Below are 19208 nucleotides of genomic sequence, written 5' to 3'. Positions count from 1 at the left end.
GAAAGACAAAAAATACTGTATAATTTGCCAGCATTAATCAACAAGGAAAACAGAGAAATACTAAGGTGATCGCCGGTCACTTCTTATTCACCTTAGGGACACAAAGTAGTCCTGCACCATGAGAATGTAAAGCCCGGGCCGGTATGTAAGGTTTAATTAGGTCAGCTAGGTAGGGAGGTGCCAGTCCATGAATAATTTTATAGGTTAGTAGCAGAACCTTAAAATCTGATCTCACTGGGACAGGAAGCCAGTGAAGGGATGCCAAAATGGGTGTAATGTGGTTGTACTTTCTGCTTCGTGTCGAAAGTCTGGCTCCAGCATTATGAACAAATTGGAGACCCCTAATGCTGCAGTAAAACAGAAAATAGAACATTGCAGTAGTCCAATCTAGAAGAGATAAATGCATGGATCAGGGTCTCAGCATCAGCCATAGACAGGATGAGACGAATCTTCGCTATATTTCGCAGGTGGAAGAAAGCAGTCCTCATATTTCTAATGTGGAGGCCAAAGGACAATGAAAGATCAAAAATTACCCCAAGGTTCCTCACTTTGTCAGTGTGATGTATGACACACGAGCCTAGACCAGTTAGGTCAAATTGATGCCGATGTCTCACTGGACCAAGAACCATCATTTCAATCTTATCAGAGTTTGAAAGCAGGACGTTTCTAGACATCCAACTTCTCACTGCTGCAAGGCAATCTTCTAAGGTGACTCCAAGCAGTTGGGGGTACCAACGCTTGGAGGAAGATCGTGTTCCAAAAACAGACCAAAGGCCATAGACCCATGTGCATTTTGAATACACACATATCCCGAGTCAGGCCCCTAGGTGCACACAAATTGACTTGTATTTTATGAAAATAAAAACCCTGAGAGGAAAGTAATTGGAAATAAATCAGAGAAAAAGTCTGTGGTGTGAACAAAAATGCTGGAGGTGTCAGAGCTGGAGATGCTACGATTTTCCTTGGGAGTGATGTGCATATAGAGGATTAGGAATGAGCATATCAGAGGAACAGTGTAGGTGTGGAAAGAAAGTCCGACAGGTCACTGGATGTGGTGAAGGAGGACATGCAGGTGGTTGGTGTGACAGAAGACAATGCAAAGGACAACTTGCAAATGGAGACGGATGATCTGATAACAGGAGCAGCCAGAAGAACAACACTGTAAACTGGAATAGCACTTGACTGTGGAGAAATGAAACACTTCTCTCTTGGTAACAGCATACGGACAGAAGCCTTCATGCTGCTCTACATACAGATGCCAATCCCAGCCAACACTAAACAAAAAACGTGTTTGATGTGCTCGACAGATTAGGAAACCTATATGTGCGCACAGACACCTTTAATGTAAATGTGTGGTGACAACCTGCAGGATTGAGTTTTATCTATGGCTGACAACCGCTGCATTATCCAAACTCGGTAAAATACCAACAAAATACCAACATCAATAAAGCAGACAGAGATGCAGATCATTTTCATCAACGAACATTCTCAAACACACCGATAACGGACAAGCTACAGAATACGTAAGTGTATCAATACAAGAATGAAGACAGTGGTGCAGAACAAGGACCTTTGTAGTTTTTGAGAGACTGCTAATTTTCTTTTTTTGGGGGGGGGTGGGGGGGGTGGGGGCGGCAGGTATGATGGTAAGGAGAGGTCACAACACTCAACACACTCAAAAAAACCAACATGAGTGTTGTTGCTTTTTATGTTACATGAAGAAAAGTCTAACATGTAGCTTCTATGATATAGAATCAAGTTTTATGGGTGAACACATTCAAATCATGTAGTTTTAACATAACATGTAACAGCTTAAAATCTAATTTGCTCAGTGAACATAATAAAATTATGGAAAGTATTTCCACCCAAGTAAAATGCGTTAACGTAGCAATTTTGCTGAGTGACCTAAATGTAAATTTGTTGGGTCAACATGATGAATTTGCATTACTGTTACCTAATTACCATGGGTAAGGCCAACTAGATTTGTAAAGATAAATGGAGAAAAAAAAAACAAACAAAAAAAACAGTAAGTCCCTTTGGCTGCTCGCTTGTTTGCACTTGCCTCAGCAAATCCAAGGTAGATCTGCATAAATTGTGCTGATCCAACCCAGCAAAGTTAAGCTGACATGTAACAGTACTATTTTAAAAGTACTTATAAGCACTTACAGGGCAGGGGTGAGTGGCCAAGTGGTTAGTGCACTTGGTTTCAGTACAAAAGGTTCCCGGTTCAAATAGCACCCCTGACACATTTCTCCATGTAATATGGAGTTGCATCAGGTGTAAAACCTGTGCAAATTTAACATGCAGATCCACCTCGCATTTCCTGTGGCGACCTTGACCAAACAAGGAAGCAGCTGAAGGGACTTACTTTTTATTTTTGTTACATTTACCATACAAATCTAGTTGACCTAAATCATGGTAATTGAGTAACAGTAACGCAAACTCATCATGTTGACCCCCCCAAAAAAATTACATTTAGGTCTACATTTACCATTTCAAATCTAGTTGGCCTGAACTATGGAAATTAGGTAACAGGAACGCAAATTCATCATGTTGACCCAACACATTTACACTTAGGTCAGTCAGCAAAATTGTTTGTGGCTAGGTTAACACATTTTCCTTGGGTGGAAATACTTTACATAATTTTTTTATGTTCCTTGAGCAAGTTTTCTTTTTTGAACGTAGAAACAAACAAACAGGTTTGACTTACTGGAAACAGGTTTGACTTACTAGTAAGTAAGTCAAACCTGTTTCCAGTGCACGTTGGCCTCCGCCAGGGCTGCCCTTTGTCACCGGTTCTGTTCATTATTTTTATGGACAGAATTTCTAGGTGCAGCCAGGGTGTAGAGGGGGGTCTGGTTTGGGAACCACAGAATCTCGTCTCTGCTGTTTGCGGACGATGTGGTTCTGTTGGCTTCGTCAAATCAGGACCTTCAGCATGCACTGGGGCAGTTTGCAGCCGAGTGTGAGGCGTCCGGGATGAAAATCAGCACCTCCAAATCCGAGGCCATGGTTCTCAACCGGAAAAAAGTGCTTTGCCCTCTTCAGGTCGGTGGAGTGTCCTTGCCTCAAGTGGAGGAGTTTAAGTATCTCGGGGTCTTATTCACGAGTGAGGGACGGATGGAGCGTGAGATCGATAGACGGATCGGTGAAGCGTCTGCAGTGATGCGGTCGCTGTATCGGACCGTCGTGGTGAAGAGAGAGCTGAGTAGGGGGGCAAAGCTCTCGATTTATCGATCGATCTACGTTCCGATCCTCACCTATGGTCATGAGATTTGGCTCATGACCGAAAGAACGAGATCGCGGGTACAAGCGGCCGAGATGAGTTTCCTCCGCAGGGTGGCTGGGCGCTCCCTTAGAGATAGGGTGAGGAGCTCGGTCACTCGGGAGGAGCTCGGAGTCGAGCCGCTGCTCCTCCACGTCGAAAGGAGTCAGTTGAGGTGGCTCGGGCATCTTTTCTGGATGCTCCCTGGACGCCTTGCTGGAGAGGTGTTCCGGGCACGTCCAATTGGGAGGAGGCCCCGGGGAAGACCCAGGACACGCTTGAGGGACTACATTTCTCGGCTGGCTTGGGAACGCCTTGGGGTTCCCCCGGAGGAGCTGGGGGAGGTGTGTGTGGATCGGGAGGTCTGGGCGGCTTTGCTTGAGCTGCTGCCCCCGCGACCCGACTCCGGATAAAGCGGAAGAAAATGGATGGATGGATGGATGGAGAAACAAACAAACAAACACACAACCGCATCAATTCTACAACAGTCATTCATTCAGAAAATAATTGCAATCTATACCTGCTTATTCCATTTCAGGGTCACAGGCAGCTGGAGTCAAATCTAACAGTCACTAACCAACAGCAAAGATTATTTCTGAATAAAGGTAAAGTTAAAGGGTGACATTTAAAGTGTCACCACAGGGAGGTTCTTAACACCCCTATTCCACAGGGTGCCATGCTACTACGATCATCCGTGATTCAAAAAAGTGCAAAAATGGGATGAAACATCTCATAATCCAGATTGCCTCTTAAAGGGCAGGCTTGTAATAAAGTGCAGTCCTGACAGTCCGCCTGAAAATGAAAGCAAGGAGCTGCGCCTTTAGCCAGAACCTCAAATTTTAACCCCGATGGAACACGAGCAAATGAGTTCCAAGCCGTACTCTCTCGGAATACCCCATTAAAAGATGTTCAAACATGACTGAAGCTGCTAAGACACCCAGATGTTTCTGAGAAGTACCAGCGGTTTTGCAAATCGGGGGGAAATTTTTGAAGTTTGAAAATTTGGCTTCAATTTCAAAACTGCTGCAGATGACGGCCGTAACTACTACATATACCAAGATGGATCAAACTTTACTGTGATGCTTCAAAATACACCTGATGTGCTATTCAGGATTAAATGGGAAGGACGGGTGCTCTGTGGAAAAGCCCCATGAAGCACTCATATGTTACTCAACATATTTTGGATGTTTAACACCGTTTCAGTTTCAAAGTCTTCTGTCCTAAAAATGTCAGGAGTCAGGCTGATGTACGACTTTGACACGACACGCTGCTGGCCTCTTGTGTACAGAGAAAGAGAACGCCCGCGGCCCCGTCTTTGCTTCGTCCTTGTCCTGCTGACTCCTCCCATTCTTACTGCTGCCACCCAGCTAGCATGGGTCTGACCACGCTGATTTTTTAGATGCAGGGAGTCGCACAAAGCAGGACACAAAATCCACCTCCCTCCATCCTCCCTCTCTCTCACTGTGCGTCTCCCCTCAGAGCATCTTCTGCACCACTGCTCTGTCACCATTAATTCATCAGCCAAAATCTCCTGCAAACTTCCTAAACAAACAATGCACAGACTTCCTGAACACGCAGAGGTCACGGGGACATAGCTCTTCTCTGACTCACAACCCTGAGTTGTTTCACAACGTACAGTGACTGGGGGTGGGTGGAGGTGTCTTTGATCTGATCTGATTCAAACAGACCGAGAGCTTCGCTTTGTGTTTGACATAATAGCAGTTGACAGAAATAAATGTTGCCCAAGTCGACGCGCTCAGGCAACAGGAAGTGCAGCTGTGAAAGCATGTAATTGATAAGTTGCTAATGAGTTTATCCACTCTGTGAATCACATCTGTTTTATTTACCTCACACCTCTACCAAGGCCCTCGGGGAGCGTGCACGCCAACAGAAAGGTTCCATCAAATAAATGGAGAGTAAACAAAACTCCTGCTTTTGCTTGCTGTGTTAATTTACTAGCAAATCTACTCGCAATAAGAAAGCACCAAATTCAAAGGCGGAAAAATCCTTAGTAAAGTTTGAAAACAACAAACTGCTGAGGAAATATTCTGATGCTATGAATTGTAAATTTTCTCAGGCAGGTTCATCTACAGCTTGTGTAATCAATAACTCAAAAAGAACAGATGCCATCATTTTATACCTCACTAAATTAAAATAGGACATAGTGAGGATGACCAGATTAGATGGTGGTTAAATGTAATGGAAAATCAAAAGGAAAATCAATTTTTTATTTATTTATTGTTCTTTTTTTTTTTTTGCCTTTGTAATCCGCCTGATGCATGATCACTGGATGCTGGACAAACTATGGAAAATTACAAACAGCTGTGGTATAAGTTAAGGTACATTGATGCACAAATTTGATCCATGCACTGGCACATGATGAGAGTAAACTCACTGTAAACTGTTATGAGCTGTGCACAGCTGTTTGCAAGTGCACAAAGAAAATTTTGAAATGTACAAAATCTTTGCCACACAATTTTGTGAAGAACACGTGACCATTGTGCAAACAATTCAAAAACACTGAGTGTCCGTGCAAATCACTGCATCAGCGCAGCACATCAATTATGAATAATTATGACGAGATGTTAAATCAATAATAAACACAATTTTACAAATACTCATAAGAAGGAATGAAAATGCAACCATTTTACCAAGCCATTACAATTTAAATATTACAAATAATTACCTTTGTGACAATTCCAAATGCGTTCTCCACATCATGAAGCGCACGACAGAGACAGAGAAAAAAAGCTGCAGATTCCTCTCTGATTCCGGAAGCGATTAAAGGCGGTTTCATCAGCCAAACTCAGAGTAAATTATTAATATGCTACGAAATTATTATTTTATACAATGCAGCATCCAGCGGAACACAGCGGGTCGCATTGGTCGCAATGATCTTACAAATGATCATCTTATGGCCTCAGACAGTGGACTCATCTCTGTGCTTGTTCTGTTAGACCTCAGTGCTGCTTTTGATACTGTTGACCATAAAATTTTATTACAGAGATTAGAGCATGCCGTAGGTATTAAAGGCACTGCGCTGTGGTGGTTTGAATCATATTTATCTAATAGATTACAATTTGTTCATGTAAATGGGGAATCTTCTTCACAGACTAAGGTTAATTATGGAGTTCCACAAGGTTCTGTGCTAGGACCAATTTTATTCACTTTATACATGTTTCCCTTAGGCAGTATTATTAGTTTTTTTAATTCAGCACACAAAATATTCAAATAGAAAAAAATGAACAATTCCATTAGACGGCATTGCTTAAATTTTCATTGTTACGCAGATGATACCCAGCTTTATCTATCCATGAAGCCAGAGGACACACACCAATTAGCTAAACTGCAGGATTGTCTTACAGACATAAAGACATGGATGACCTCTAATTTCCTGCTTTTAAACTCAGATAAAACTGAAGTTATTGTACTTGGCCCCACAAATCTTAGAAACATGGTGTCTAACCAGATCCTTACTCTGGATGGCATTACCCTGACCTCTAGTAATACTGTGAGAAATCTTGGAGTCATTTTTGATCAGGATATGTCATTCAATGCGCATATTAAACAAATATGTAGGACTGCTTTTTTTGCATTTGTGCAATAACTCTAAAATTAGAAAGGTTTTGTCTCAGAGTGATGCTGAAAAACTAATTCATGCATTTATTTCCTCTAGGCTGGACTATTGTAATTCATTATTATCAGGTTGTCCTAAAAGTTCCCTGAAAAGCCTTCAGTTAATTCAAAATGCTGCAGCTAGAGTACTGACAGGGACTAGGAGAGAGAGCATATCTCACCCATATTGGCATCTCTTCATTGGCTTCCTGTTAATTCTAGAATAGAATTTAAAATTCTATCTTCTTACTTATAAGGTTTTGAATAATCAGGTCCCATCTTATCTTAGGGACCTCATAGTACCATATCACCCCAATAGAGCGCTTCGCTCTCAGACTGTTCCTAGGGTTTGTAAGAGTAGAATGGGAGGCAGAGCCTTCAGCTTTCAGGCTCCTCTCCTCTGGAACCAGCTCCCAATTCAGATCAGGGATACAGACACCCTCTCTACTTTTAAGATTAGGCTTAAAACTTTCCTTTTTGCTAAAGCTTATAGTTAGGGCTGGATCAGGTGACCCTGAACCATCCCTTAGTTATGCTGCTATAGACTTAGACTGCTGGGGGGTTCCCATGATGCACTGAGTGTTTCTTTCTCTTTTTGCTCTGTATGCACCACTCTACATTTAATCATTAGTGATTGATCTCTGCTCCCCTCCACAGCATGTCTTTTTCCTGGTTCTCTCCCTCAGCCCCAACCAGTCCCAGCAGAAGACTGCCCCTCCCTGAGCCTGGTTCTGCTGGAGGTTTCTTCCTGTTAAAAGGGAGTTTTTCCTTCCCACTGTCGCCAAGTGCTTGCTCACAGGGGGTCATTTTGACCGTTGGGGTTTTTCCGTAATTATTGTATGGCCTTGCCTTACAATATAAAGCGCCTTGGGGCAACTGTTTGTTGTGATTTTGCGCTATATAAATAAAATTGATTGATTGGCACGATGAATTGGTGGGATGTGTGGGAGTTAAATGCGTGCCAGTGTCAAGGTGCCATTACATGTAGTTTGTCTGCCACCTGCTGAGCATGCCTTGATAATAAATTGATTAATAAAACCCCAGCAATAAAAGAATAAATGGCAATAATAAAAGTACACTAAAACAATGCACAAGAACCCCAAATGAATGAGTAAATAATACAGAAATAAGGTGCGATTTATACTCTGGTGTAACCTAAATTTTTCTTTTTTTTGACAGGTGTGACTTAAACTCCAGAAAGTACAGTAATCAGAAAAACACTCAGGGTGCACATAGCTGACCCGAAGGGGAAAAAAGGCTATTAACCGTCAACACAAGGTTTGGCACAGTTCGTCAAAACAGTAGACTAAGCTAATACCTAGACTAGTTCAGATTTTCCTACACTGCTATCAAAACCAGAGACAGAACATCTTTGCCGAGATTGTTTCACCAAGGACAAAGATCAAGCAGGAACCAACTTAGTCCACCAGCAGCCAGCACTCCCTTCACTTAAAGACTGGAAATAAATATCTTCCATCTGGTAGAACCATAAGGATCGTTTCCCTTATTTTACGACTCGCAGTACCTGACTAATCGACTTTCAACAGTCATGCCAACCTCTGTCAACACGATTGCTGCGTCCTTTGATTGGTGGAGGAGAGTGGTCATAATTAATTTCCCTGTACTTTGTTTTTTACATTTTCCTTCACCAGAATTCTGGTTACATGTGGATTAAAGGTTAAAGTAGTGAGATTAAAGTGGATTAAAGGTGCAGTAGTTAAGATTAGATTGCTCACTTGCCTTGAAAAGATCTGTCAGCCAAGATGTGGGTGTATTTTTACTTAAAGCATCGCCAGGGAACTGGGTCCTGACCAATACTTTAAGAACCAGAGCCAATAAGGTTTTAATAAGGACCGGATAAAGCTGGACACTGACCTAATTAGGATTTGTGTTAATTCAATCAGAGCCTGACTGATGATGCAACTTTCCATCATCTTTGCATGCTGGTTCGTGCATCTGACTGAACTGCTGGATCGTGCGCCATCTACCGAAGTGAATCAAGACGATATCAGAAGTGCCATACTGCTCTCCGTTGTAGACACTGCAGCAACAAGTCGGTCAGTCTACTGCTTTACAATGCCGATTCATGAAGGACACTGACTTGTCCCCAATCATGTGGTTTTGACATTTGCTGCATGCTGTAAAAGTAGCAGTAGTACTGAAGTAGAGTCACTTCCGGTCTGAGAGACCTCCTCCAACACAAGAGTGACAGTTTACGGGGACACGATGGATGATTAAGACGACTGCTGCAGATGACCGAATACCTTCCACTTCCTGTCTGCTCTTCAACATCACCCAACAATATAATGTGTGTATGGTTCATGTAAAGTCTGTCTGGTTGTGTGACCACGTCACTCCTGTTCTCGAGAACCTTCACTGGTTCCATGTTCTATAAAGCACCCAGTTCAAAGTCCTTCTTCTCACCTAAAAACTCCTTCATAACCAGGCTCCACTGCCTTCGCTCTTCTGATGCAAACCTTCTCAATCCACCTCTCAGGACTAAGTGCTGAACCTCAGGCGACAACTGCACCCTCCCTCTGGAACAATCTCCTGAAACACATCTGAGATTGTACTGACCTGAACTCATTCTAATCACTCACCACCACCCACCTGTTCAGATCTGCCTTCAGTCTTTGACATTTATAACCCTTTAATGCTAAACTCAACTGCTCAGTAGAGCATAATGATATCTACTACAATCTGTTTAAAAATGCAAGGCTATTAAAGGGGTAATGTGTTTTTGTTTTAATATGTTGATGCAAAGCATCTGAATATGTCAAAATGTATGATGAGCATGAAGAACAAGGATGCAAATCAGGATCAAATGTTGAGTGGGCCGCCAGAAGAGGAGGTACTGCTGGCCCACCACCAGAGGGCGCCCTGCCTGAAGTGCGGGCTTCAGGCACGAGAGGGCGCTGCCGCCACGGACACAGCCGGGGGTGACAGCTGTCACTCATTATCTCTTGACAGCTGTCACCCATCTACACTTCATCATCTCACTCTATAAAACCCGGACGTCATCTCCACCTCATTGCCGAGATATCGTCGACCTGTTAAGGTAACATTCTCAGCCTTGATCTGTGCCGTACTGACTTTGTTAGTGAACTCGTTTTTGCAGCCGTTTTCCTGCGGAGTGTTTAATCTGGAGATTGTCGTGACCGGCGACAGCTTCGCTTTACACCCCCACCAGATAAGTGTTGAGACAGGAGCTGCACGAGTGTGTGTTAGAGGTGGAGGTGGACTCTCCATCCTTGCTGTTACTGGGTGTGCACACACCCATATCTTATTGTCTCTGCTCCTTGCCAGCAGTACCAGATCCGACAGTCGGAGACGGTGGCCACCTGGGGACTCGGGACTTGGCGGCTCCAGTATTCTCCAGGTTCGGTGGCGGAGGAAATCGTGTGGTTCCGGTTCTTCTCAGGACAGACGTGTTCTATCCTCGAACCTGCCCACACGTCACCCTTGTGATTGACTGTTTGCAAAATTTCACATTCCTCTGTGTTGTGGTTGTGCTCAATTCACACCAGTAAAGTGTTCATATTCGACTCTTTCATTGTCCGTTCATTTACGCCCCCTGTTGTGGGTCCGTGTCACTACACTTTCCCAACATCAAAAGTAAATGTGCCTCAGCAGGACAGGAAAAGACTAGATCTTGTGAGAGTTTTGTTTTTGGTTACGTGAACATTTAAATCTTTTTTCTGCTGCACTGAAATCGAAGGTGTAGTATACATGTGTTCAGGGCCACAGTGGAGGTGGAGGTACGCTTCCCAGTAAAAAACAGGAATCTGGTTTGTTTATTTATATATATATAGTGAGGAAAATAAGTATTTGAACACCCTGCGATTTTGAAAGTTCTCCCACTTAGAAATCATGGAGGGGTCTGAAATATTCATCTTAGGTGCATGTCCACTGTGAGAGACATAATCTGAAAAAAAGAAAATCCGGAAATCACAATGTATGATTTTTAAAAATAATTTGTATGTTACTGCTGCAAATAAGTATTTGATCACCTACCAACCAGCAAGAATTCTGTCTCTCACAGACCTGTTAATTTTTCTTTAAGAAACCCTCTTATTCTGCACTCTTTACCTGTATTAACTGCACCTGTTTGAACTTGTTACCTGTATAAAAGACACCTGTTCACACACTCAATCACACTCCAACCTGTCCTCCATAGCTAAGACCAAAGAGCTGTCTAAGGACACCAGGGGCAATACTGTAGACCTACACAAGGCTGGGATGGACTACAGGACAACAGGCAAGCAGCTTGGTAGAAGACAACAACTGTTATGATTATTTATTAGAAAGTGGAAGAAACACAAGATGACTGTCAATCTCCCTCGGCCTGGGATTCCATGCAAGATCTCACTTTGTGGGGTAAGGATGATTCTGAGAAAGCTCAGAGCTACACAGGAGGACCTGGTCAATGACCTGGGACCACAGTCACAAAGATTACATTAGTAACACATGATGCTGTCATGGTTTAAAATCCTGCAGGGCAGCAAGGTCCCCCTGCTCAAGCCAGCACATGTCCAGGCCCGTTTGAAGTTCACCAGTGACCATCTGGATGATCCAGAAGAGGCATGGAAGAAGGTCATGTGGTCAAATGAGACCAGAATAGCGCTTTTTGGAATCAACTCCACTTACCATGTTTAGAGAATGAGAACAACCCCAAGAAAACCATCCCAACCATGAAGCATGGGGGTGGAACCTCCTTCCTATATATATATATATATATATATATATATATATATATATATATATATATATATATATATATATATATATATATATATATATATATTAATTGTAAGGTATTTATAGGTTTGCAACTGTTCACAATCAAGAACAACATGCAACAACCGTTGTAGGAGGAGGAAGGTCTTGAGATCCCTGGTGCTTCTTGTATTGCAACGACACTAACCAATATCCAAAAACAACAACTGGATCTCTTTGGGACTGTGTATCTGGAGAATTCTTAGTTACAGCTGGAATGACTTGGTGTTAAGTCAACAATTACTTAGGGAGACTCAGATGACATTTATGACATTTACTGCACTGTGAAGAAACATAAATCAAATTCCAAAACTACTCAGAAAGGGCCTGAACTTCATTTGAAATCTAAAAGAAAAACTCAGTAACAGCAGTCAAAGAATCTGATATTAAAGTGTCAGAAGCTTTGGGGAGATGTTCTGCCAGAAGACCCCTAACTACTCACCTGATGTGGAGCTGAAATCAAACTGCAAAGCAAAAAAAATGCTAGGTTTTTAGATTTGTTTAAAAGCTAAAATAAGCCTTGAAGTCACAAACAGCCACTTTTAAGACCCCATTAGAGAGCGCAAAGGCTGCTGGGTCAAAGAAAAACCACCCAGTGAAGAGTCGCCACATTGTTAGCAGTTTGTAAAAGTGATTTCATTGACTCATGTCCAAAAGAGATAATGGAATTGATTCCTCAAACTGCTTAACCTAAGCACAGGAAACAGCCCGTCATGGGACCTGGGCCTCATTAGAGGAGGTGCAGCGTGCTAATTTATTTAGCTAATATGACCCACAGGAGGAGGAGGAGGTGGCGTCCGTTACCGCGGCTGCTAAAGAGGAACAAATGCATTTTTGAGTAAATGCACGACGGTGCAGCAGATACGATGGAGAAGAGATGATGTAGAGAGTGAATCTGCCAAAGAGAAACACAGCAGAACGTGGCACCAGAGAGGACAATAGAGGAGAGGTTGCAGTTTGCAGCCGGGGCTGAGTGATCTTAATTTGTGTTTTGGTTTGGGAAGGAGTCATGTCCTGGTCCTTCCTGTTTATCCCAGGTGGCCAAGGCTCAGGGCTGTGCCACGTGCACTTGTTCCAGGTGGTAAAAGCATAAGGACTCCTGGTGGTGGAGATGTGACACACTCAGCCATCTGGTGATGAGTCACTCTGACTACCCACTGTCTGTGTGTGTGTGTGTGTGTGTGTGTGTGTGTGTGTGTGTGTGTGTGTGTGTGTGTGTGTGTGTGTGTGTGTGTGTGTGTGTGTGTGATTGAGGAATGATCAGTGCAAGGTAGAAATTCAACTGAATTTGCGTCAAATCTCATTTTAATGAAAATTATACAGCAAATGTTACATGCTAGCTTGCAATTTTGTAAATTTCTAGTTTATTCCTGTTAATACCCATATATTCCCATTAATTTCCGTGGAAAGTTTCCAAATTTAAAAATCCAGCGCTCCGCACAGAGATGAGATGTTACACTTTATCCCCAACTGTGATTTTTTTTTTTTTTACCGTGACTGCATCTAAATTAAGACAGTTACCACTTTAAGAATGAGTCATGACAACATCGCACACTTATGTAAACTTTGCAATTAACCCGCGGCTCCATTCTTAACGTTATCAGCAGGTTATCTGTGTTCCATTCAACAGCGCACTGGGACATAAACATAAACACTCAGAAAAATCACGAGTACTTTGTTTTCGGCAGTCTTTGTAGCCGTTTGATTTGATTGACGTGAAGGTGAACAATGTCACATTTCTATCAGAACCAATTTTGGGCATGACAATCTCTGTATGGTCCCAAGCTTCTTATATTTTTCTATAATATCTTCTACAGTTGCGTATGGTACCATGAGTCTTTTTTAGATAGTTCCTTGAGAGAAACTGGGCTTGTGGAGATGCAAAATTTTGGTACAGATTACACTGCACATGTCTGAACTCTGCTGGTCTTTAATGAAATCTGTGTTGAAGGTGGACATTATATGTTTGTTCATGCAACTGGGGGCTGATTAAAGTGTCCACAAGCCCCTGGTTCTCCATTTCTGTATATATAAGCTCTGACCCAATCCAAAGATTTACCATACTGTTAATATTTAATGATTTATGTAAATGAGGTCCAAGACATATTCACTGACTTAGAATTGTTCATGCATTCATCCCATAATCTGTCTAATAAAAGAAGAAGAAAAAAGCAGAGGAACGATGTACACAAATGGATGAAATTCCTAAAATGATCAAATGTGGTATTTTTTTATTTTTTGGTAAAACCCTTTGAATTCAAGCTGAAAGTCATTACTACAAACAAATCTTAACTGTTTCATTTCAAGTCCATTATGATTGTGAAAAAATTACAAAACTTGCAAAGGTTATTCCTCACTGTTGTAAAACTTTGTAAAAACCTTGTAACTGTTAGAATGGCCTAAGCAGTGGGTCACCCCTCTGAGTCTGGTCTGCTTGAGGTTTCTTCCTCAACATCATCAGAGGGAGTTTTTCCTGATCACTGTCACCTGTGTGCTTGATCTAGAGGGTCTGATAACGCTCAATCGTATTCATGTGATGCAGCTTTTTTGTGATTTGGCACGATACAAATAAAATAAATTGAAGTGAAATTGAATCATCACTCTCCAAATACTTATTGACTTGACAGTAAGGACCCCCCCCCCCCACACACACACGTGTATGTTAAATTTGGTAAAAATGCTAAAACAGAGCACGCGCACACGCGCACACACACACACACACGTGCGCGCAAACACACACGTGTGATTATATGAACATGGTTGAAACTCGTCCAGAGTGCTCCAAATAAAATGTTAAATATATGGAGACAGGCTGCAGGCGAAGCACACAGTAATCTCCAGTATTGTGCACGCCTGACTGTGGCATGCATGCTGCCTCTTAGATAGATGAAGCTAACTAACGGCTCTGTTTGGGTGTGACAGCTCCCCTCCTTCAGGCCACAGCTGACCCAAATCTTTCTCTCCACCCCCTCCACTTTACCCACAATTCCACATCAGGCTGAGACAGTAGGCACGCCAAGTGCTCTGATCCCAGTGCACTCACTCTTCATAGCGTTTACACTGTAAACTGGTTTCACAGTCATGTGTCTACTGCCCCCTATCCACCAACATTTACAGCAAAACAGCAAATAGCTGCGTGCTGAAAGATTTAATTTTATCATGTAACGAACTTAGAGAAAAACCACAACAGTTCTGATCGTTTAGCCCAGAACAATGTCCTTCAGAGTAAAACAAGACTGCACTCAGAGTGCATACCTCTGCCAACTTCCAAAGCATGCACACTCATGTTAACTCATCAAGTTAAAGCTACAGTGCAGAGGATTTCAGGGTGTTGGTTAGCAGAAACAGATTATAGCATTCATAGCATCTGTTCATTAGTGCATAATTTCATGCAAAAAACAAAATGATGCATTTTCACAAGTTTAGAATGAGCACTTCACATCTACAAGCGGTAGGTGTGAATGTGTTTGTATGTCTATATGTGGCCCTGTGACAGACTGGCTTCCTGTCCTGACCCTGCCTCATGCCCTATGACTGCTGGAACAAGCTCCAGCCCCCTGTAACCCTTAACTGGTGTAAGCGGTTGAAGATGAGTGAGTGACAGACTTCACATCTACACCGACTGTTACGTTCATACAATAGGTCAAAGGTGGGTGGATGGGTGGGGGGTGAGCATATGTATGGCTCATCAAAAGGAGGCATGAATCCTTGACACCAAGGAAGCTAAAATGTGAAAAGAAAAACTCGTGACTGACGACAGCAAAATGCACCCTATAACCTCATTACCAGATGGCACCAAATTCTACACACCATAGCAAAAGTTTCCTGGTCCTACTTGTTTCAGTGGTTTTACATGAAAATATGTTAATTTTGGACAGCATTCACAATTTCACCAAGTTTCAGTTCCCTGGTCTTCTAGGAGTGCTGCCAAACAAGATTCCACCCACTGAACGACATCTCTGACTCCCTTCCTCGGCTCTTGCAGCATTTTGTTTACATCACACTTCAGGCTTGCATGACAATTCTATGTTCAGTGCCAACTTCAGTGTCACTCCATGATTTGGGACAGCTGCAGGGAAACTTTATGGTACTCTGTGAGGCACACGAGAGTCAGATAATGCAGGAATATTTAACATTATCACATCCAACTGCTGAAAACAAATCAATGCTAAATCTACTTTTTTTTTTTTTTTACTTCTGGGTTATCCGAGTGTGAGCAGCGTGAGAAGAGGCAAAAGAAACTTTGAAAACTTATTTATATAATTTTTTCTTCGGAATCGGACCAAACGGACAATGGCTATGGATTAAAATACAACATTAAAAAAAAAGGTTATTGGACCTTGGATTTATGTAAAACATTAACTTTCAGTGCAGTTTGGGACCAGGGCTAGCGGTTAGCCACGCTGCTTCCAGGTGAGGTACCAAGCAGTGTAAACAACCGGAATCGAAAACACTACAAATGGCACCAAAGAAAAGCTCGGTGGTTGAGGAGTCGGAGGAGGTTAAAAAGGCGCTTCAGACAGTGTCACTGGATGTAGCTGACATAAAGGACAAGCAGGACAAGATACTCAAGCTAGTGGAGGAAGTCGCGCGACTATGAGCATTATTAGAGGAAAAGAATTACATTGAATAGTGCAACTCTAGTAACATCTTCACAAACAATATAGAAACTAAAAATATAAGTGGTTTATTGATATGTGACATAACTGACCATCTTCCTGTGTTCACTGTGTATGACTCGAATTGTAATTTTCAAGCAAAACCCCAATACTCTGCGTTTAAATGAGTAAGAATCCAAAAAGCAATAGATCAACTCAATAATGACTTAATAAAACAGGATTGGCACACTGTGTACAGGGAGAATGATGTGGATTGTGCCTTCAATAAATTTCTAGACATTTTCAGTTCATTATATGAGATAAACTGTCCAATACGCCAAATCAACAAAAACAGTACTGCCGCCAAAAGTCCATGGTTAACAAAAGGTCTACAAAATGCTTGCAAAAAGAAGAATACATTATACAGACAATTTGTTAGACTAAGGACAAAAGAATCTGAACTTAGATATAAATTATATAAAAACAAACTAATATAATTAGAGCAAGCAAAAAATTATATTATACCAATCTATTAAATAATAATAAAAATGACACCAAGAGAATCTGGGAAATTCTTAACACTATAATCAAAAATAAGGTAAGAGGTAATTCTTATCCAAATTATTTTATTGATAAGAACAGTGACATCTATAACATGAATAACATTCCCGAAGGTTGTAACAAGGAGCAGGAATCACTCATAAAAATCAATCCAAACGCAATGTTTCTCTCCAGTGTTAGTGAAGCCGAAATAATAGATATTGTTAATAAATGTAAAAATAAAAAAATCAACTGACTGTTATGACATAGATATGAAGCTAGTAAAAACAATAATTAAAAGCATATCAAAACCCCTGACTCATATATGTAACTTGTCATTTCAAACTGGGACATTCCCAAACAAAATGAAAATGGCAAAAGTTATTCCACTATACAAAAATGGAAATAAATACATCTTCACAAATTACAGACCGGTCTCTCTACTCCCACAATTTTCCAAAATTTTAGAAAAGCTTTTTAACAACAGGTTAGAATCCTTTATAGAAAAATATAACATAATTAACGAAAGTCAATATGGGTTTAGGTCTGGAAGGTCAACTTCACTTGCAATAATTGAAGCAATAGAAGAGATCACAAACACCTTAGATAGTAAAAACTATATAGTTGGAATATTCATTGATTTAAAGAAAGCGTTTGACACACTTAATCACTCAATTCTACTCAATAAACTGGAAAGATATGGTATCAGGGGAATGGCTTGGAACTGGATTCAAAGATATTTAACGGAGAGACAACAGTTTGTGCAGATGGGTGCATTTAAATCTGGATGTTTGGGCATCGCTTGTGGGGTCCCCCAAGGATCCATACTGGGTCCACATTTTTTTAATCTTTATATAAATGACATTTTTAATGTGTCACAATTATTAAAATTATTATTATTTGCAGATGACACCAATATATTCTATTCCTGTAATAATTATAGCAAACTTATTAATGTGGTAAATAGTGAATTAATTAAGCTGAATACCTGGTTGAATATTAATAAATTATCCCTAAATATAAATAAGACTAAAGTCATGTTTTTCGGAAATCATAATGACAATTCTAATTTACCAATAAATATAGACGGTGTTGAAACAGATAAAGTGTCAGAAATCAAATTTTTAGGGATAACCATTGAGAGTAAATTAAGCTGGAAGTCTCATATCAGCCACATACATAAAAAAGTTTCCAAGAATGTCTCTATTATGTACAAAGTAAAATATTTTCTGGATCATAATGCATTATATTTATTGTATTGTTCTTTAGTCTCTCCTTATTTAACATACTGTATAGAAATCTGGGGCAACAATTACAAAAGTTTGCTACATCCCCTCTGTATTGTTTTGTGGGCCGCCAGAAGAGGAGGTACTGCTGGCCCACCACCAGAGGGCGCCCTGCCTGAAGTGCGGGCTTCAGGCACGAGAGGCGGCTGCTGCCACGGACACAACCGGGAGTGACAGCTGTCACCCATCATTTCATCACTCCATAAAAGCCAGATGTCATCTCCACCTTGCTGCCGAGATATCATCTACCTGTGAAGGTAATTTCTCTGCTGTATTTAACGCTGACTAATAGTCTGAACTTCTTTGCAGCCGTTTTCCTGTGGTGTTGCCTTATCTGTGGGATTGGCGTTTGGTGTGATCAGCGACGGCTTCGCTTCACCCCCAACCAGATAAGTGGTTGACAGGAGCTGCACGTGTGTGTGATTAGAGGTGGAGGTGACTTTCCACCTTCTGACTGTTTTTGTTACTGGGTGTGTGCACACACCCACATCTCACTGTTTGTGCTCCTCGCCAGCAGTACCAGATCCGACAGTCGGGGACGGTGATCACCTGGGAATTCGGGACTTGGCGGCTCCAGTATTCTCCGGGTTCTGTGGAGGTGGAAATCGTGTGGTTCCGGCTCTTCTCAGGACAGACGTATTCTATCCTCGAGCCTGCCCACACGTCACCTTGGTGTATTGACTGCTGTCAGATTCTGTGATTGTCTGTATCATCGTTGTGCACATTCACAACATTAAATTGTTACCTTTTGGCTCATCTATTGACCGTTCATTTGTGCCCCCTGTTGTGGGTCCGTGTCACTACACTTTCCCCAACATGTATACTCCAAAAGCATGCAATAAGAATCATCTATAAGGTAAGATATCTTGATCACACAAATAGTCTATTTTTGCAATCCAAATTGTTGAAAATGCCAGATTTGGTTAATTTCTACACTGCACAATTATTATATAAAGCCAGTAAAAACTCATTACCTAGTAATATTCCGAGTCTCTTTACTCAGAGAGAAGGGAGCTATAATTTTAGGGGATGTGGTAACTTTAAAGTCAAGGCAGTGAGAAATACCAGGAAATGTTTCTGTGTGTCTGTGTGTGGCATTAAGCTGTGGAATAGTTTGGTCCCTCAGCT

General features: G+C 41.6%; 1 protein-coding gene across 2 annotated transcripts in view; it reads right to left on the bottom strand.

Annotated features, from left to right (window-relative positions):
- Positions 1-19208, bottom strand: part of oxr1a (oxidation resistance 1a) — a 668289-nt gene that overhangs the window by 443793 nt on the left and 205288 nt on the right. The window lies entirely within an intron of this gene.

This window comes from Thalassophryne amazonica, chromosome 7 (assembly GCF_902500255.1).
Source record: "Thalassophryne amazonica chromosome 7, fThaAma1.1, whole genome shotgun sequence".
NCBI classification, from domain to species: domain Eukaryota; kingdom Metazoa; phylum Chordata; class Actinopteri; order Batrachoidiformes; family Batrachoididae; genus Thalassophryne; species Thalassophryne amazonica.
The sequence above is the reverse complement of the archived record's forward strand: the minus strand, read 5'-3'. Positions and strand labels throughout refer to the sequence as shown.